Raw genomic sequence first — 21,742 nt, 5'->3', positions numbered from 1 at the left:
CAGAAAGAAGATGGCTTTTTACATTTAACCTACAGGGAAGCTGTATAATGCCTGCATCACAGAGCTCACATAAATACCGTACAAAACTGTATGCATGTGTAATACATTAAAGAGCCTGGTTCTACGAAAAGATAGAATGTGCACAATGCATTCAATATCATGCACTTATGTATTAAAACAATGACGTAAAAAATACACATCGATATTTCATTTACACAACCATTCTAGTGGGGAGCAAACAAGGGATGTGCCAGAAAGTGCAGTGCCATGTCTAATTAAAGAATTTCATCAGTCCAAAATAGCAATGACAGGAAAGGAAAAACATCAATCATCAAATTCGCTACAAGTTTAGCTCCACTTTATCATATAAGTTCATGAAATTGCTGTTGATTATGTACCTGTGTACATGTGAGATCCCATGCTTAAAAACGAATCACATAAAACATACAGAACCAGGCGAAATACTAGTTTTATATCATTGAACCTGATACATGCCATTATTCTGCCTCATTAAAATATCTCATAATGTGTACTCACACAATAGTGTGTTCGGTTTCTACTAAATATTTATGGAATCCTCTTCTCCACAGTAAATTGCGGATTAAACTAATATTCTACACTTCTACACACTCAAAGAAGCTTTTTCGTGACAATATATCAGTTCCGTTTTTCATATATTTTTACAAAAAATACATTCTTACATATATTGGTTATTCCAGAAACCTTCCATATTATTGGAAGCATTGTCTTGGCCCATTTCGTTTCAGGTTTCCTAGAACACCCAATGAAAAATGCCACAAGTACTTAAAGAAAAGCACCCCAAGTAACATATTAAAGACACCAATTCTTATATATAACCCTTTTCTTTTACAATTTTACTTGCTCGAAACATACAATACCTTCCTATACCTTGAGATGAAGGTGGTTGTCAAATGCTTATGTTTCCACTCTGACATTCTGATAATGCAAACAATGCTCTAAATTAACGGATTTAATCACAATAACTAGTGATCTTTAATATTTGTAAAATAGAAGACTATTACACATCCTTCTCTCACGGTACCACATGTCTGCCATGCTAACTTAATGCACTATATTTCACTGCCTACTTCTCTTTTTAATGTGCCATACATTTTCAAATTCTAAAATATCTTTATCTTCAAACCTATATTGTCAAAAAGAGTGTCAATTGTTCTTCTGATAAATGTAACTTATTCTTACTTGTTGTAATGACCCTTGGTCTCAATTCAATGCTGAACCATCACTTTTAATTATCATTAAACTCATTGTCATCCATTTTATTATCAGCTTTTTTAAATATGTTTTCTTTTTTTCAAGAGGATATTGAATTCCAATGTGTCAAAATATCAGTTCACATCATAATACATGTTCTTCTTTAATTCTGCTCAGGGCTTGGTAAAATGTCCTCCAAGAACTATTCCAACCTGGGCATCCCATATCATATTAATACACTTCAATGTATCACATATGCATATTGTAATGTAAGGTATAAGATGTCTTTTTTTCTGGCATTTGGCAGGTGATTGAGTCTGGACATACATTTCACCTGTTGCTGAACCCAGAAATATGCTTCAGGGCACGCACCAGAGGGCAGAGCTGCTGAACAACACGGACTTGACAACGAAGGACCTTCTGTGTGAAGCTAGAACTCCAGAAGAGGGAGCAAGAGTTTGCCAGACTTGGCCATAAAGTACATGGCCTAATGCCTTGACGGAAGGTCTATGCATATTTCGGGTTTGGAGTATAGTCCTGGCTCTCAGGATTTATGATTGTGTGATGCTGCAAATCAGCTCTTAACTGACCTATTAACACCCGGTTATATGTAGAGCAAGGTTTTGACATCAGGGGGCGAATATAAATTCAGAGGTTGTTTCAAATGTCATATGTAATTGTCATTACAGCTAGTCCTCACGACTCATCACATTCTTTACATATTGATGGCTGGCCATCTTCCCAGACAGAACTCCTGGAAAATATATACAACTTTCCCTCACTCCCTAGGAGGTATATAAGCCCCTCCCTCTGCTGTCTCTTTCTGTATTTTCCTCCATAACAAGGACGGGTAATGAAAACAGGCAAGGAAGGGAGGGAGGCCATAAGGAATGTGATGAGTGGCAGGGATTAAATTACGTTTACCATATGGTATTTGGCATTACCTCCTACCCCCCTTCCCAGTCTCATTCCTTACATTTTTAAATATCAGCAAGCAGTACAACAGTCTGCTGGAATTATGATCTTACCTTAAACATCCTCCATGAACTGTGCATTAAACCAACAACCAGAGGGTGGCAGCGCTACCCAAGGATTGTGGATCCACTCTCTTGGTTATGAAAATCACCCTATTTTCCAGTCACATTACAAGACTGCAAGAGGGCCCTTGCAGCTTGCAGGGTTAGATATCCTGAACAGATGCCGATGAGTGGCACATGATGACTCAAGGTGTGGGCTGTTCCCCTCTCGTTGCACTGTTTCAAGGGGCATATCGTGAATCAAGAACATTGTTTCGAACATTGCAGTCCTTACAGTGCTCTCAAGCGGCAACTGGCCAACAAGGCAATCCAGAAGCCTCTTTTCTAGATCTAGAGGCATGCGTTGGCGTAGTTTGAATTGAATCTGAGGTCCCATATTGGGACAAATACCTTTGAAGAGGAACCTGCAGCACACCTGTAGAACTACCATTGCACAAGGACTACACTTGGCCATCTTTTCCCTCTAGGATGCAGCCTGACAGACACACATTGAAGTTCAGAAAAATATAATGCACCCCAACTGCAGAACTTTGGATAAGGAGACAAAGAGACATTACCTCTAAAATAGCATAAACGCAGCTCTTACTTGTAAGCATGAGCAAGACGAGATATTGGTAGCCATTGAGCAGGCTTAAGAACTAACTCTGCAGATGCCATACTCTCTTCCATTACTAGCCCATGAATGTGGTAGATGTGAGACAATGGATGGAAGACTCCATCTAGAAGGTCTGTTTGTCTGAAATAGAACAGGAATATCTATTTCATAGGCGCTCATGCTTGCTGACCCCCATGGGGAACCTGAACTGAAGACCTTTGTGTAGAACTCTCAATAGCAAGTCAACAGCCAATCATAAGGGAAGGCCTATTTCCATATGCCCAAAGCACAGCAGCCTCACTCGCCAATACTCACCAACACCAGTCAGTGGCCTATTCGTAAGTGCGACATCTGGGGCCCTGCCATACTCACTGTGACCCCCCTTCGTTTGTCAAGGATAAATACATTTTAGAGGGAGGGAATGATGTGAGGAATGGCATAGAAGAATGTGCCAATGTAGCATGTGGAGAAGTACCCAGGATGCTTAAGGATTGAGAGTACCCTGGTAGATCACTGAAAGCTAGCATCACCCTCTGGTTCTCCTGACCTTTTAGAATAAAACTGGACAGACCACAACACAACAATTTATGTATTCACGTCTATGAATTTCTAATTATACCACAGATTTGCCAGGAAAGAACCAAAGTGTAAAGGTCGAGCTGTCCCAAAACATCCCAAAATTAGGTAAAACACATTGCTGAAAAACAGATTACATGAACTGCAGAAAGAACACAGCTTTATTTCTAGAACAGCTGGGAGAGAGCACACAGCATCAAAACTGAACACTGTCTCACATGCCGATTCGGGGCTACATAATTTAAATCTGCAAACCACAAATGAAGCATATTTGGTAAGTGTAACACTAATTCCAAACCTTAGACTATCATTGGCTATGTGTCACAAAATCCCTATAGAATACTATACATCCTTCCCACTCATTGGCAGATTCACCCATGCCGACCCAAAAAAGCCCCACCTTCAAATCATGACCTCATTTATGATGATGATAGCTTATGTATAACGCGATTAATACCCAGAGGCTTCTAAGCGCGGACTCGGGGATCAAATCTGTGTTGCTCCTTGTCGCCTCGCTTCAAAGGTGAGCGTGTTGCCCCTGAGCTATCCTCCCAAACCCAGTTTGGTCTGTGTTCTTATTGGCTGGCCCGTATGAGGTATTTCTAACAAAGAAGGTCTTTACTAATTGGACTATGAAACATTTTAGATAACTTTGAACCTTCACGTCCCATCGAGATCTGACCAATGGGAATGTGCGAAACAACAGGGGGAGAGATATGTTGAGAAGCCCTTGAACATTATAATTGGGTTTCTCTGTTCTCCAATCCCTGCACATGCATGGCATGTGACTCACATCTTGACACACGCTACAAACCAGTACATCTTGACCTTCCAGCTATCTTTTTGATGAACCTTTCAAGCTGAGGCACCGCTGTTCGAATTTAATTTGGTCTACTTTCTTAAAATAATCAATGCAGTTAACTCACAGAAACAGGGCCTATGTTATGTTTTTAATGTACTATATTTCATGTGCCTAAAAGGTGACAAAAAACGATTTTATTATAGCAGAGTAGCAGCCTCTTCTCCATGTGGGGATCGGAGGAATATCACCCCTCACACCTTGGTGACCCTTAGCAGACCTCGTTCCTCTATCAATGCAAGCCAATTTTTTGCTTCTAATATCAGATTTAAAGGAATATATGGATTGAGGTGATGCAGATCCATTTGTCTTCAATCACGTGATATTTAGATCAACCGTAATAATTATAGCCGTGATATGTGGGTCCAGGCAACATGCTTCCAACAAGTCGGCACTGCAACCAGAAATGTGCTTGTATTAAAGCCAGATTCCAGTAGATTTTAATGAAGGTGAAAACCCCCAGATCCTTATAACAGCTTTTGTCCCACACCAGTTTAGTTCCCTGCAAAAAAAGATTGGGGGATACCCATGCTTGTAGAGCAAAACCCCAACCACTCTGTATAGCTGTTAGTAACCCAGAAGTCGGACACCCCTTGTATCCCCTGCATACCCATCAAAGTTTAACTGAATAGCCATCCATAATAGGGGGGGAAGTCCAGTTAGTGATTTTTCATCCCATTGGCTGGAGCTTCTGGGAGCCAGACCAATGTTACATTTCTTTGAACTCAACAGAACTATGCACATGGTCAATTAATCTGGATTGGCCTTGGGTCTATTGCCTATATGTAACTCTCAAGGGAGGAAAATATGTAGTTACAGAACTTATTCTTCAAGAATTAGAAACTCCACTTGAAGCATACTGAATATCTGTTATATCCACTTGAGAGATGTCATAACCTAACGAGCGCAAAAAATGCCAAGCATCCAAAATCATATCGCTAACAATCCTTGATGGAAAAAGCAAAATAACTCAATCTAGTTATGTGTAATTTATAAACTCGATCTGGGCAATGTCCCTCAAGTGAATCAATCAGACAGAGGGGATAATATCAAACAAAACCAAACCAGTTGAGTGATTTAGTATCATAGAGTCTTTCAAATCCACCAATCACTCCAGCAACAAACAATGACAAGAGGATTTAGAAGTAACATTAAATCGAGGTTGCTTAATTGAAGGATTGAGCCTACGTAGGGGTTACAAGTCGGATGAGGCCATTCATTGAGTCACTGTAGAGTATTATGGCCTGTCAGAGCCTTGAGAAGTCCCTCCTCATGAAACACATAGTATAAGGTCATCAGTTGAAGAAGGAGTAAGTGATTGATTCAAAGAACCGTCTTTGGAAAGGTGTGGTTTTTGTAAAAGTAGGAACTTTTCCATTGTAACGAAGACTGTAGATTAAAGGGCTTGATTAGTAGCATGACGATTGGGCAGCTGCACAAGCACAGGCAGTTGAGGAAATGGTATAGACAAAGGTTGCCTAATTGGAGGAGGATCTTGGTGAACATGCCATGGAGGGATTATCATGGGTGATGAGGTGACTTCAGACTCTACAAACTGAGTAGTGACATTCAACAACTCTCTCATCACGAATGAATCTGAACGATCTTCAACCAAGACAAATTAATGTACAGAGCTCAGCAGGGACAGGCACTTCAGTAACCCAGAAGTCAGGCGCTGTGAAGTCAGACGCGTGTCGTGGCAGACATGTGCTTTCTCTAGTGGGTCGGTCTCTATGTTCAGAGGTGCCAGCCAGAGTGATCATTAGTGCCGTTAAGAATTTTCTTGAGCCACTTTTTGATGGTTTAGCAGTAGATTTCTGTTATTTTTTTGCTTTCTTATGTCTTCCTTATAGTAGGCGTAGGGTTCATACTCTGCTTCAAATTGGTGCCATTATTGAAGATAGAAACATTCTTTTGTTGCTCCGGAATGGCAGTTGGTACAAGTGGAAGCTCTGATGGAGAAATTACCACAAGCAACGCTTCCGGGGCCATTATAGGAGAGAGGCAAAAGGAAGAATGATTAATTGAGTTATTAGCTGAATTAAATACTGGGAAACCTGCAGTGTTAAAGAAGGTTGCAATGGAATATCTGTTTGAAGGATTGCTTCCATTGACTTGGATTTATTATCCATTAACTTATTATGCACAACAGCAGAATGGCTCATTTTGGATGCTGCCAGGAAGCCTTTGATAAAAGAGACCTTAGAATTGAGCAAGCAAAGCGAAACAACTTGATTGTTTATTTTGACGTTCATAGACTCATAGAGTTTCACTAAAGTTAACATCCTAAGGTTCATTGATGACATAGATGAGTATGTGGGTAAAGTGGCACCAGGGGCCAAAGCAAATGAACGCCTAGGTGTAGGATGCACAAAAGAAACGCAGGTATCTGAGGAACTCACTGGAGACTCTCAGTAGAGTACGGGCGTGGCAGAACATTGGATATGCTGGCACGTATCTGCAGGAGGGGATAGAAAACACAGCTCCTTGATCTTTCTTCCAGGTGAAATTAGTAAGTGCTTTCCTCCGTCTCCATGGGATGCAACAACACCTGCGGAAGCCAGCACTGCATCCCCGTCAAAGAGGTGTAATGAAGAGTCACTGGCACCTACTTGCCCCTGGTCATTGTACACATTGGCTAAGGCAAGCTGATTGGGAAGAGACTCTGCGCCCAAAGCCGAGTGAACCTGAGCCGTGATGGGGACCTGGATAAACTAGTCCTGGTGCGAGTTGAGTGTGCTTTTGGGGAAACATTTGAAGGCATGCTGCCATTTTATTTCAGCTACTTTTGGGGGGACGCAAGATTCATATGAGGCACTGATTGCTCTGCCACTAACACACCTGCTAATAAAGCAGAGTCTGAAATATCCCCAGAAGAGATTATTTGATTGGAAGTCAGTTGGCCAAGCTTTTGATTGAGCCGATCAGAAGACAAAAGACCAAGGTTTGCATTAAGAGAACATGATGTGGAAGGCATTGCTTCGTTTGAGTTAGCAGGACCAGGCAAATCCGAGTTCAGGCATATGTCAGAAGGAAGCGGGGGTGCTGGGTTGAAGGGGAAGAGTTTGCAATGAGCTGCAAAGGTAGCAAATGAGTAGCATCTGTAGTCAGTGAAACATCAGCCACAGTGGAAGTGGAGGACGATGAGGGCATCTTTGCCCAAAGCACATATGCATATGTCATTATTGAACGCGATCACAAGTAGAAAATATTGCTCCAACTGTGTGACAATATGAATTGATGAAGCAGGACTTACCCACACCAATGCCACCTACGCTGGTTGTCAAAGCAGCCCCTAGAGGGCCTGCCATAGATTAAAAACATTACCAGGGCTGCTTAGCTGCTGTTAGTCAAATAGGGCCATCTGCAATGCCAAACAGCCAAATAGCACACTGAGGCATGCTTGCAGTGCATGCAAGAGTGCATGCAGAATCCAGCTTTTAAGCATTTCCACCAGCTGTGGGGTTGGGCAAGTCTATGCCAATGAGAAAACGGCTGTTGCCGTGGTCAGGAGAAAATAAATAGTAAAGTCATAGCTGTCTACTTGGGAGTTGGCTAACAAGATGGTGAACATATTGCACTTCATACTGAAACCTTCAGTCCATAAGTGCTGCACTAGTGGGAATCACAGTGATATTCAACAATAAGACCTATTCCAACCCAACAGAGAGCTCAACCTTCCAGCTTGGGTTGTTTTAAGACACGGATGGGAATGAACCAGCAACTTACAAGTAGGAAACCCATGCTCTAACCATTGAGCTACAGTGTCTTCTCTTTGTGAAATTCTATTATTAACATAGGGATGCTGACTAGTGAAGCTTTGCAACTAGGGTAAGGACCCTTGATTCCCATTATTCAAGGTGACCACCTAGTGCCAAGCAACCTGCCATGCATGCTCTGAATTTACATAGAAGAAAGGAATGTTCCCCTAACCATTCCAACCTCTGCCTTAGCAGAAAACAGACACTGTCCCATTTCATCCAGCTTGGACATTTCAAAATAAATCAAAATATGCTGTGTCTCACCAACCTCATTATTTCGCTGAGCATGCCCTTTGTCTCTAAGCCATTAGCCACATCAAAGTCATCCCCCACCTTGCATCCATGAGGGATCCAACTCCTGTTTCCATTTGGACCATAACTCTAGTCCCTAAATCATAAATAGGTGAAGCTGGAACTATTCAGCCACCCCTGTAACTAGCACCTCAAGCTTTAAGTTAGACTCCAAGCAGGGGTGGGCTGGCAACCAAAGAACGCCCAGAATTATTATAGTTATTTTGAATAAAAGTGGCGCCATATAATAGCATGCAAGAAAATGTAGAATCTAAATGTTTTCAATTTTGTGTGCAGCCTGCAGCAATGGAAATCGTGTGGGCCCTCACAAAAGATGCCCCTGGCATAGTGGCCAACCGTGAAATCTCCAGAATCCGCTGTTAGCTAGTACAACACTGACATCATGCAGTTCCATATGCCCAGCCTTGTCAGATTTCCCGGAATGCAGAGAGGCAACTTGCCTCCATGTCACTTTAATGGTAAATGTACTTTTCTAAGAAGCACCGGGACTCCAGTGGTGTGAAGGGAGCAGTAAACTCTGGCAGGCCACGGCCCTGTGAACTTCTGGATGGAGGTCTGATGTGTAGCAACTTATGGAGGAGAAAAACATCCTGCTTCCACCTGTCAACCACTTAACGATTCACGCATGAATGACAGCTATATGCCCTATACGGTGGATCGATCCTGTTTCAGCGCTTTTGTGGATTGTGAGTGAACGACATCTTCCAGCAGGTGAAGACATGCTTAAGGAAGCTTGACAATTTTTACTACTAGCATAAATATATGCTAAAATAACTTTTTTCTGCTTGTCTTAGGCACTCTGCTATACTTCTTCTGGGAGGGGCCATAAATACGTGGTTGCGCGCACCAGGCGCGTGCACCCGTGAAGCCCCGGTAAGTCCCGCTTTGCCACGGGAGACTCCTGTGGATTGATCCTGTTTCAGCACTTTTGTGGATTGTGAACGAGCCCCGGTAAGTCCCGCTTTGCGCTTCGCTGCAGCGTCGCGGATGGCATAGCAGAGTGAAAATATTTTTTTAACCCTTTCCACAGTTTTGGAAATGTTAGTTTAAACAGCATACTAGTGTTGGTGGAATCTAAGCCCTAGTATTTGCTCACTCTGAGATAGTGTGTGGATTTAAGGGGTTCAGATGTTTACTCTATGCATGGAAATGCCCTGTCCTGAAAGGCTACGTGCCTGCCATTTTTTGACTCTACTTCAAAAGATAGCCCTGCATCTACGCCAAAAACAGCATGGCCTTGTGTGAAGAGTGCGCCGTGGGATAAATGACCGTCAAGGAAACGGACACGTCCCAATATTCTAACTGGTAATCTTCGAAATTTTGGGTTTGCGGCATTGCGTTCCCCCGGTCCTCTGACACGAATGGCAGAACTGGTAAATCTAAGTGTTTCGAATGCAGAGGCACAACCTCTTTCGAATAGTCAAGATGGTGCAGTAGCACAGCAACCTTTAATGAGCTCACCGACTGTACTGGCTGTGAACGATGGTAATGAGGTTGCTAAACAACTATGTAACATTTCCTTGTTGGATACCATGAAGCTACAAAATGCTCATTCTGGAATTGTTGCATCAATGTTGAATAATTCAAAATCGGATATTGTAATGATGATGTGGTTATTGATTTGGAATCATCGCATTCTTGTTCCTCAGCCAAGGAAGGTGAATCCGATCTTTCAAAATCGCCGGCGTTGTTTCAGAAGAGGAATATTTCAGAATCTGAATCTTCTATATCTTATATCCCTCCAACCCCTACGAGACCAACTAGAAATGATTTGGCTGTAATTATGGGCTCCCAATTTAAGGAACCCTCTCTGTTAACATTTGAAACAATGAATACGGCATTAATGTCACTTGCCAAACTATTTGAAGCCTTAAATTCCAAAGTAAATCTAATTCATACTAATTTAGAAAGTATGGCAATTTGGCAAAAAACATGAGGTGATGTCTTGGCTCAGAGACAAGTGTCTGATGATAGAGATTTGGCACTTTTGTCAAAGCAATTTGTAGAGATTTCATTAAGGTACAAAAGATTAACTGAACAACTAGATCTGCGGCTGGAATTACAGACAGCAGGTGAAAACGTACAATGCCCAAAGTCTGCGGTCCCGTGTGTGGAGGGTATTATACGTAAACTACCTCTGGATGCGGCTGCCTTAATTCCCGAGGTTCCGTAGTCGAAAGTTGTTGATGCGGCGATCAAGGCACCTGATGTGGCATTGCCCAAGTCAAAAAATGCCAAATCTAGCAAAGAAGCGTATACAATTTTTGCGAAAAATCCCATAATCCAGAAATCGGAATTTAGGATCAACATGAAGAAATCTAAAAATCAAAAATCCAAGGTTGTGATTGTGAGTGGACAAACAAGACTGTTTTTTTAATCACTGTCCAAGCCAGTGAAATGTTCAACATTGGCAGCTAATGCCATATCTAAAAAATATCTAAATCAAATCCCAGAAAGAGAAAGGAATGCAAAGAATGGTGATAACATCCCTCAAGCCGACCTAACACACTCTCCATTAGATAAATTGGTACAGGTTGTAGAGGGCATGGAAAATAGGCAAGAGAGTTTGATGTTAGAAACCCAACTGGCTTCGACTCTTAAAAGTAAAGCAGTGAGCAATGGTGAAAAATATGAATCTACACTTAATAGACAAGAGCTTAGGGAAGCTGTGGACGAGTATATGAGTCAATTCCACCCAGCGCCGAGTGTGATTCACCCGCTAGCTCAACTGACTTCTTCAATTGAGCACAAGCTAGGTCTGGGTAATGAAACAAAAACAAATTTGATGGGTTTACCATCTAGGAATAAAATTAATGTTACAAATGTAAAATTGCCTGAAAAATCTCCTTTACCTGATATACAGGATAATCTCCAAAATAATATTCTAAGCACAATTAAAGATTGCTTAGTAGCCTTAACTGCCGAACAGAAGATACTTAAATCCTCTTTGAAAACCCTGTCCTTCAACAAACCTGACTCAGTAAGTGTTCCTGATGAGAAAATGGTCTCGAAGAATGTATCTTTTAAACTGCCAATAGAAGAAAAGAACCGCAGTTTGCATAGAGATACCAAATCCAACAAAAAAGAGGCAAGCTCAAAGACGAGCGCTAAGAACCTAAAGTCGCCCCAAATGTACTCACTATTCCTTAGTTGCCGTGGTGGCTCTTGTCCTTCTTACATTATGAACAGAATGAGTATCTTACAGCTATTCTCTGATATTTCCTTCTTAGAAGATGTATCCTCAGGAGATATTCAGCAGGTTGAATTCCCTGATGATAATGATCCGACTGTATCTTGTCTGTGGATAAAGTCTTGTATTATTTACAATACAATCTGGTCTGTAAGATCTGCTCTATATGACCTTGGATTCATATTAATCCCTACCACAATAGAGAGCTGTCCTAATGAGTCTTTACAATAGCCTGGAATACAAGGGGATAACACTGAACGTACTTTGGCCTTAGCTTGTAATTGTAAGATAACCTAACTAGAACCTGTTGATTCGTGTCCTCTAACTCATAAAATAGCCATTGTGAGTTGGAATACCAGAGGACATAAACACTCACTTAACAATTCCAATTGCTTGCTCCAAAGTTTTGATTTAGTGCTATTGCAGGAAACTTGGTTAAGTGTCCCTCTTTCATGGGATAATCATTATGTTCACTTACTTCCTGCTATAAAAGATCAAAAAGGAAGACCGATGTCTGGCCTTGCTACCATCTCTAATATTTCCACTACAAACAATATAGCTGACTTGCCCTCTCCGAATTCCTTTTTACAATGCTCAACAATAGTAATACAGAATACAAGATTTGCAATAATTAACATATACTGGAACCCAATGGCAATCGTAACCAATACCTTTTTTAAAGATTTGAATTTACTTATGGAGGAAATCATAATTACTCCAAATATTGACCACGTGATTCTAGCTGGCGACTTGAATATTCATCTTTTGGCAGTAGGGAAAAAGAGAAATTCGAAACGGATCACTCAGTGGCTTGAGTTTGTTCAGACTTGAGATTTAATAATGCAAATGGAGCATTGGAGTCTGATACTCCTCCATCTCACACTTGGATAAGTGGATCACAAAGGGCAACGATTGATTATATGTATGTGGATAGAGGACTATTTGCTAAAATCACCAAGTTTTATGTATTGCCAAATATCTCTAGTGATCATTTGATGCTGATGGCCGAATTTGTGATCCACTCTTCCCATGATTCTCGGACGCAACAAAAAATATTGAGGAATCTAGTTATAAATCCTCAACAAAATAGACTACATTGGACTAGCCCTGCGCTAGAAGCTTTTGCGTGTAGCTCAGTAGAAGATCAACATCTTCTAGAGAGGGGTTTTACTCCTCCGGAGTATACTGATAAAATACATTTATTTGCATTCTCTTCTGCATCTGGTGCCAATAAGCCCAATATTCCACGCACCCATATTTTTGATCAATCTGTTAGACTCAGAAAAATGGTATTCCGGAAGCAAAAAAGGCAGATTTTATTGCTTCCAGTGCAATATCGTGAGCAGTCCTTACGCAGGTTAAAGACAAAGTACAAAAATTGGATGCGTGCGCATAAGGCAGTAATGCACCAAATGATGGCGAACAGTGGCTTCAAGCAATTAAAAATAAACAATCATCTCAAATTTGGAAGTTGATAAATGTGGGCTCAGCACGCCCACAGTTGCTATCACAACTCAATGGTGTATCTGAAAAGAGTTGGGTTAGTCATTTCACAAATATTTATGCTTCTCCACAAAACAGTAATGCACAACTATCTAATGATTTGGCTAAAACTGCTTTCACGATCAAATTCGACCTAGAAGATGTGCTATTGTATATAAATAAGGCCAGCTCTTCAAGAGCACCTGGCCCAGATGGCTTATCAAATTTCGTTCTGAAACAGAATCCGGTATTGTGGGCTTCCATTCTATATGCGTTTTTTCAAGCAATACAAATAAAACAAAGTGTTTCGCCATCATGGTGCAGAGCTATAACAGTGCCAATATTTAAAAAAGAGACCGAGCGGATCCGGCTAGTTATCGTCCGATATCTCTTCTTGACGCCCCGGGGAAGATATACAGTAGAATTGTATTAAGAGATCTCAATATTTGGGCACTCAATGAGGACTGTTGTGATCCTTTCCAATCTGGATTTGTTGCTGGCCTTGGCACTGCCATCAACATCACGACACTCAACGCGATTAAAGAGCTCTATGCGTCAAAAAAACAACCTCTTTATTTGGCATATGTAGATTTTCGAGTTGTTTTTGACTCGGTAGATCGACACTTACTTTTCCAAAAACTAACAAGATTTGGTTTTCCTTCTTCTCTAGTATCTCTAATATATTTACTTCACTCAAACACCTCTATGCAGGTAAAATTGAACTTGGACAGGTTAGTATCTGAAGTAATTCACACTAAACGCGGCCTGAAACAAGGCTGCATACTAGCATCTACTTTATTTAACTTGTATATATTCGACTTAGGAATTGATCTCATGGAAGCAATGCATGATGCACCAAAACTCGTAAACTAGGTCATTGCATGGCTTCTATATGCAGATGACCTCGTCCTCATATCGCAGACGCTGAGTGGTCTGCAAAACATGCTTGATTAATTAGACAAGTATGTTGTTAAAAACAATCTAACCTTAAATTTGGAGAAAACTCAAATCATGGAATTGGGTAAAAGTCAAAAGAGACAAAAAAAGCATTATGACTGGTTTCTGAAAAAGCAAAAACTGACTATAGTCAATGAATATAAATATCTTGGAGTCACATTCAATAATTCCATTTCGAAACAAGCCTCAGCTAAATAACATAAATGGCAAACTGACTACTCTAATCTCGCAAGCGAAGATTCTTCAGTATAAGTGTGGTAAATTTTCATGTGCACTCATCCTTATATTTTACCAACAGAAAGTAGTACCCATTATAACATATGGGGCTGAGGCTTGGCTTCCCCAAAACTCCAGCTATTGGAATAAATTAATATCAAAGTTTTGGAAAAGGGTAATGAATCTTCCGAACTCAACTCCAACTGCTCTTCTCCGATTTGAGCTGGGTAATCTATCTATACATATACAAGTAGCTTGGAAGAGATCTTGCCTTTTTCGAAAGTGTGTATTAGGTCTAGCTAATAAGAATGTGCTCACAGTATTGGCAAACTATTTATTGTGATCTGAGAATCCTTTCCCTTCGAAATGGAGAACTGCTGTAATATCAGATATGAGTGAAGCTAACATCTCGTTGGATATTTTGCTTAATAACCCTAACAAAGCAAAACTCAAATTGCATCAATTGGATTGGCACATTACTCAACAAAGATGTCTGCGACTGAAAGACTTTGATTGATTAGTCATAAAAAATGTCGACAGGCTGCTGATTACTTATTAAAATGTCCTTCTTTTAATTTAAGAAATCAGATATTACAGTTTTGTTTGGATTTATGGCAGACTAACCAAATATTATTGAGAAGAGGTCTTATTCAAGTGGAAAACTCGATCTGTCGATTCTGCAAAATACCAGAAACCGAAGAAAATCTAAGACATATATTAATTGAGTGTGTTGCCTTGGGAAAGCAGAGAGAAGTGATTATTAATAAACGAATGCGATGTCACCATATAACTCGGTCAAATGATGAACAATGGCACGAGCTATTTGCTACATCAGAAATTGCAGTAAGAATAGCAACCATGGAATTTTTAAATACAGCTCTTTATACAACGTGTTTTGAGAACTAGCTTGCCCCAATGCTACCCCTTCAACTCTAATTGATTGAAACTTAGATACTATAAATATCATAGGATGTAAAGCAGTATGCGCAGGTCTATTAAAGAGAATGAGATTGGTATACATCTCAGGAAACACTGTCACATTGAAATGAATGTTTTATTCATTGTTTTTTTTAATAGAATGTTGTTTGATATGTATGTTACTTCTATAATGTGATGTAATCATGTCAATGTAACAACTTTTTACTTATCCATCTTGTTTATCCTTTTGTATCTATAAAATGTTTGTTTTGAAAAGTTAAGTAATTAACCAACCAAAAAAAAAAAAAATAAAAAAAAAATAATATATATAACAACTGGGTTTAAGACTGCACTACACAAAAAACCTTCTAATACTGGTTTACCCTTGCATGCAACAAGTTGCCATCCCACGTCATGTAAACGCAGCATTCCATATGGTGAATTTATTCGATATCGTAGAAACTGCACCGATCTAGTATCGTTTGACCATCATTGTTCCCTGGCGGCTATAGATTTTATCAAACAAGGCTATGAACGCAGAGTGATAGAAATGGCCTATACTAAAGCTCGCGGATTAAGCAGGAATATTCTATTGTATGGTAACAAACCTGCTAAAACCGCTATAAATGATGAACCACGACTTATAATCACTTTTGATAATGCCTCCAACCATGTCCGCAAAATCATAGAGCGACATTGGCGGGTCCTTATTGTGGACAAAGACCTATGCCCTCTGCTGGCCAATCGTCCTACTATCACCTATAAACGTGTACCCTCACTTAGGGATCAACTGGTTTCCAGCGTTTTACCATCCAATGACACTAATCCCTCTCAGTTGCAATCTCTAATGAAATCTCCCATAGGCTTTACAAAATGCTCAAAATGCAAGGCTTGTGCCCATGCTACTACATGTAAATTCTTTGTGCATCCGGTCACCAAATGTAAACAACCTATTAAGTACTCGATAAACTGTGACACCGCTTTTGTGGTCTATGTCCTCTCATGCCCTTGCATGAAATGGTATGTGGGAAGCACCACATGCAAATTGAAGCTTAGAATATTACAGCACCTTAGGGCAATTAAAAACCTAGATCCCGCATACCCTATGGCTAAGCACTTTAGATCAGAACATAACAATGACCTTACTTCTCTTAAATTCTTTGCGGTAGCACATGTTCCGATTCACCCGAGAGGTGGAGATCGTACATTAAAATTGAGACAATTGGAGACCCGTTTTATCTTGGACTTTGACACAAAATCCCCCAATGGGCACAATGTTGATGAGGAGCTATATACGTTTCTAGGCATATAACAATATGCTTACTCGCCATTATGCTTTTCTTGATCCATTTCCCTCTACTATTTTTCCATGAGCAATCAATTTATGGTTTTTTAAATGTGGGTTAATCAACAATCTACGGATTATCACTGTGTATCTTAAACTCGCTGATCGTTCCTTGGCCTGTGTTTCAGTATTGACCTTCCTTTTCCCTTCACCGTGCCTATGATGAGATTGCCATTATGGTTTATAATAGGGATGATGAGGGTAAAGGTAAAGACTAATTTCCCCTTTTATGTTGCTAAATTCACGACCTAAAGGACTTTGGATTGGTAAATAATGTGATATTTTGTGTCCATAGTTCCACCCTGGTCTTTACCTATCCAGATATGTTTTTACTGGTGCATTTTACATAAGATCTTAGATTCACATATGTCTATTCCGACAATACGGTTAGAAAAGTAATCGTCATCTAAATTTAACTATATTCATATATTTGAGGCCGGGACAATATAGCTTGCCATTGATGGACCTGCACTTGCACTTTACCTCCTTCTCAAACATGTTTAGGCCAGATACCAAAAATAATTGTTTCTGTAATTAACTTTTGACGATTATAATTTTGGGGCATTTTCTTGTTACTTGAACTGTGATTTCCATGTCTATTTTTTATATTGCAATCATATTGGATTTTTAACCATATTATATGTATTTTTATCTTTGCAATTTTGCACAAGACATAGGCTCCATTCCATCTCAGTAATTAGATGCCATTTTTGCACATTGATGCTGTTAATCTGCGTACTTGCACAAGGCCAAACCGGAGGCTACTTTTATAAACCTCTTACAGTGACACAGCCTGACCTGGCCAAAAAACCTTTCCCCCCCCCCCTTTCCCTCCCCCCCCCCTTTTTTGATGACACTACATTTTCTCTCTTTTAAAATTGGTACCATGATGAATTTATTGCCTTAAATAAATGGTTGTCTGTACTTGTATCAGACACTATTTGACGTAAGTTAATGCACTGGATTGTAATTAAATGCCAATCTAGCTTGGCTAGCCAATTATGGAAATGTATGGTGGAAATTACGATATCTGACACTTGGCATTGTTAACAATTTTGTGGCTTTTGTTCATAAAAATGATCGAGATGTTCGACAATTCTGTTCCTACATGGACTCAAACCATTTACACAAATCAAATGTTGTTATTAATTATGACCTACTGTATGTCAGGCATTTGCTTGTCTTTCCGTTCCAAAATGGCCACTGTTGAATCACCATGTAAATGCACCATCTATTTTTCATAATTGACATAGAAGATGGACTGTACACTTTTAAAACCATGTCCTTTGTCCTTTGTTTGTGTTACGTGATCAAGCGCCCAGTTGAGCGCGAAACGCGTTGTAAGCGGGCCGTGCCTATAGGCGTCCTGCCTCTGTTTGTATATGCTGTTTCCCCAGCCTTTTGTCCTGTGCATTATGCACAGCTTATAACTTATTAAACTAATTTTTCTTTTGTTTCTAATTTATGTGAGCTGCGCTTTTTTTTGGATATGGATTCACGGAGAGTGCGGTCCGTCCCCTCTCCTCTTTTTCTTTACATATATATATATATATATATATATATATACGCCCTCTAATTCATGATAGCTATATGCCCTCTAACTCATATGTCTAGTCTAGGACCTGTGATCCCACACGTAACAGGCTCCTCCTCAAGTGAGCTATCTGGTAAATTAAGACTCTCGCATGTGTTTACTGAAGTTAATGGCAAACCCATATGTGCTGAGCACAGAGGGCCCAGGCGTTTAACCAGTTGGTCAGAGCGCTTTGTGATAATTTAAGCAATTGCTGACGAGCAAACGGATCAGAACAGCAGCCTTAAAGAAAAAGAGACACAATTACTGTTACTGCTGTCATGTTTAGGAACCTGCATCGTTCAGCACCACTTTTGCGTTTGATAGGTGGCTTGAACCCACCACATTGCTCATAGCAGCCCCAGGACTCATTCACTGAGCTTATCAGATTATTTTACAATCGTCCAAAATAAACAATCTGTGTATATGCATACAGCTGCCACAATCATTGTTATTGTTAAACCATATCCAAAAATGACAGAGAGATCGCCCTTGATTAACACTTCCCTTTCATAGTACCAATTAAATATGAGAAGGGGAATATCATTAACATTATCCCCAAAAGAAACCAACTTTCAACCGTGTGCGTAACTGAGCCAGGTATCAACGTAACTCAGGATGCCAAGTATTTCCAGCTGGCAAACATTCCCACTCCCTCTTATGGGAGGAGATGCAGGGGCCTTTATCAACCATATGCCTGAACTTGGTATGGTTACACCAGTGCTTTAAGTGAGGTCCTAAATCGAGGGAGGGGCTCTCATTAGGGTGTGTGGCCTAATTATGGGCGTACTTAACCAACTCCCCCTAACAAGGGAGTGGCTGTTTAAAACAAGGGGGGCTGAGTGTCACTGGTATTATTACTGTAGGTGCACCCAGCCCCTGCTTTTAAGCAAAAGGAGGAACTGGGTGCACCAGAGGTATGTCACCAGTATGCCCCAGCTCTCACACACAGTAGGCAGTCCTTTCATTCAATGAGCCACATGGTTGAAGGTTTGCCTGCAGAACCACACATGTAACCCTTTAATCATGTGGCTCCTTGAGTGAAAGGGCTGCCTTCTGAGTGTCTATGTACTCAGAGACGGGAGCAGGGGTAGGAGTACCCAGCTCATCTTTTGTTTCTGAGTAAAGTGTCATCACGCAGAATGAAGTCCTTTGAACACACAGTTTGGGGGGGGGTGTGGCTAAGCGCTGACCAAGATGGCTGCCTGAATTTCTGCTCTCACTCCGGTGATAAAGTAATATATTATGGTGTTTCAACTTTAGCCTTTATAACACCTTAAACTCACGTTTCCTTTACCTCCAACATCCTTGGTGGTCTGTGGCATTATCTTTGGTGTTGGAACCATCAGGAAGAGGGCTCGGACCACGAAGTTCTATGATATGAAGGCTGATGTCTTTTGTCAGCTCTTCCTGCTATTCGCGGAGTGAGGAGTGCTAGTACAACAGTAACACAACTCTTTCACAACACGGGCTTGCATTATAAATAAAGCCCAGGAACATTTTGGTTTAAGCAAAAAATGTACTTTTCACCTCCTGAAAATATAGATCAGATTGTGACCCCCATTTTCTAAAGAATTTCAAAGCATATTTTGCCCCTAGCTGCTGCTTAGGTCCATATTAAATTCTTCGCTAGAGAAAATATGCTTATACAATATCAGGATATTATTTACACTGAATTACTACAAATAATTATCTATTTGTGGCTCAACTTCCAAGCAATATTGCCTAATTACACTTGCTGTAGGCCTCCCATGTTGTGCCTGGTTGTACTGCAGACTGGACTTCTACTAAATAATCTCCTCTCGGGGTCCTTGTTTTATGGTGACTAAGACAACATCAGAATATAATGGTGGCTATAACTATAGAGCTTTACTTCTCAATTAACTATGTTGTCTAAAAAAGGGCACATCAAAGAAATAACTTAATCTCCTTCTACCCTCAAAGGGCAGAAAAGGGACTCTCCCATGCCTAAAGAAGAGACTCAGTACCCATCCATGCAAACTATTCTAACCAAAATAAGGACTCTAAAACCATTTGTGGAAGCCACAAATGCTAAATTGCAAATGCTTGATGATCAATGGTCTACTTTTGAGTCAAGAATTAATGAGGTGAAGAGACTTGTTGGCGATGCTGAAGATGTAACTAGGAGAGTTGAATTGCTGGAAACTACAGTCAAGTCTCTGCAAAAACATCTGAAAACCACAAAAACAGGAATAGAAGGAAAAACCTGCGGATTGTGGGCCTTCCGGAAGGAATTGATGAGATAATCCCGTCTTGTTCCTAAATTCCATGCTTCCTAAACCTTTGGACCTTTCAGCATCAGTGCAGCTCAATATCCAGAGAGCTCATTGAGTGGGGCCTATCAACTCAGTGTGCAATGACATTAATGCCTACAGAACTTTTATCTTTGCCCTACTAGACTTCACTCATGTTTTACTTATTATGGATAAAGTGAAGCTAATAAAGCAGCTCTCGTGGGATGGCAAGAAGATCTTCATTTTCCAGGATGTGTCTAATGTGACTGCGGCTAGGAGAAAATAATTACTTACCTTCAGACCTGCCCTACGACAGCTAAATGCCAGATATGGTAGCATACATCCAGCCATTCTAAAGGTTACCCTCAACGGCCACACTTCCACCTTTGAGAATCCAACTGACTTAAGACATTTTATTCAGAGTCACAAAAGAGAGGAAATAGATACGTCAAGACCACCTACTTGAATATTAACCCTTAACTTGAAGCATTGTTACATTAGAATACTGACCTGAAATTGTTCACCGGAGTGGGTTGTTAGGCGAGCTTTCTCCTGAACTGCTCTCCACCCTCGTTTTTACTATTCACACTCAACATGGATAGGAGTGGCTGTTTCCTGTTAGCCACAATTCTACCTACCACCACTTTTGTTTGCTTGGAAGTTATCAATATCCAGGGTGATTTTGTGTGTCTACGTATTGCCCCTTTGTGTCCCTTCTTCTTGTTTATCACTACTTACATAGATTAATCAATTACTGTTTATTGGATGGCTACCCTATTGTGTTACTACTCACATTGTCATGCTAGCCTTCATCTTGATGAAACACATGTATAAGGTTGGCTTTCTTCATGTGTAAATCAACCTCAGACCCACACATGTAACCCTTTAATCATGTGGCTCCTTGAGTGAAAGGGCTGCCTTCAGAGTGTCTATGTACTCAGAGACGGTAGCAGGGGTAGGAGTACCCAGCTCATCTTTTGTTTCTGAGTAAAGTGTCATCACGCAGAATGAAGTCCTTTGAACACACAGTTTGGGGGGGGTGTGGCTAAGCGCTGACCAAGATGGCTGCCTGAATTTCTGCTCTCGCTCCGGTGATAAAGTAATATATTATGGTGTTTCAACTTTAGCCTTTATAACACCTTAAACTCAAGTTTCCTTTACCTCCAACATCCTTGGTGGTCCGTGGCATTATCTTTGGTGTTGGAACCGTCAGGAAGAGGGCTCGGACCACGGAGTTCTGTGATATGAAGGCTGTTGTCTTCTGTCAGCTCTTCCTGCTATTCGCGGAGTGAGGATTGCTAGTACAACAGTAACACAGCTCTTTCACAACACGGGCTTGCATTATAAATAAAGCCCAGGAACGTTTTGGTTTAAGCATAAAAATGTACTTTTCACCTCCTGAAAATATAGATCAGATTGTGACCCCCATTTTC

This window comes from Ambystoma mexicanum, chromosome 6q (assembly GCF_040938575.1).
Source record: "Ambystoma mexicanum isolate Mex_15411 chromosome 6q, UKY_AmexF1_1, whole genome shotgun sequence".
Taxonomy (NCBI): Eukaryota; Metazoa; Chordata; class Amphibia; order Caudata; family Ambystomatidae; genus Ambystoma; species Ambystoma mexicanum.
The sequence above is the reverse complement of the archived record's forward strand: the minus strand, read 5'-3'. Positions refer to the sequence as shown.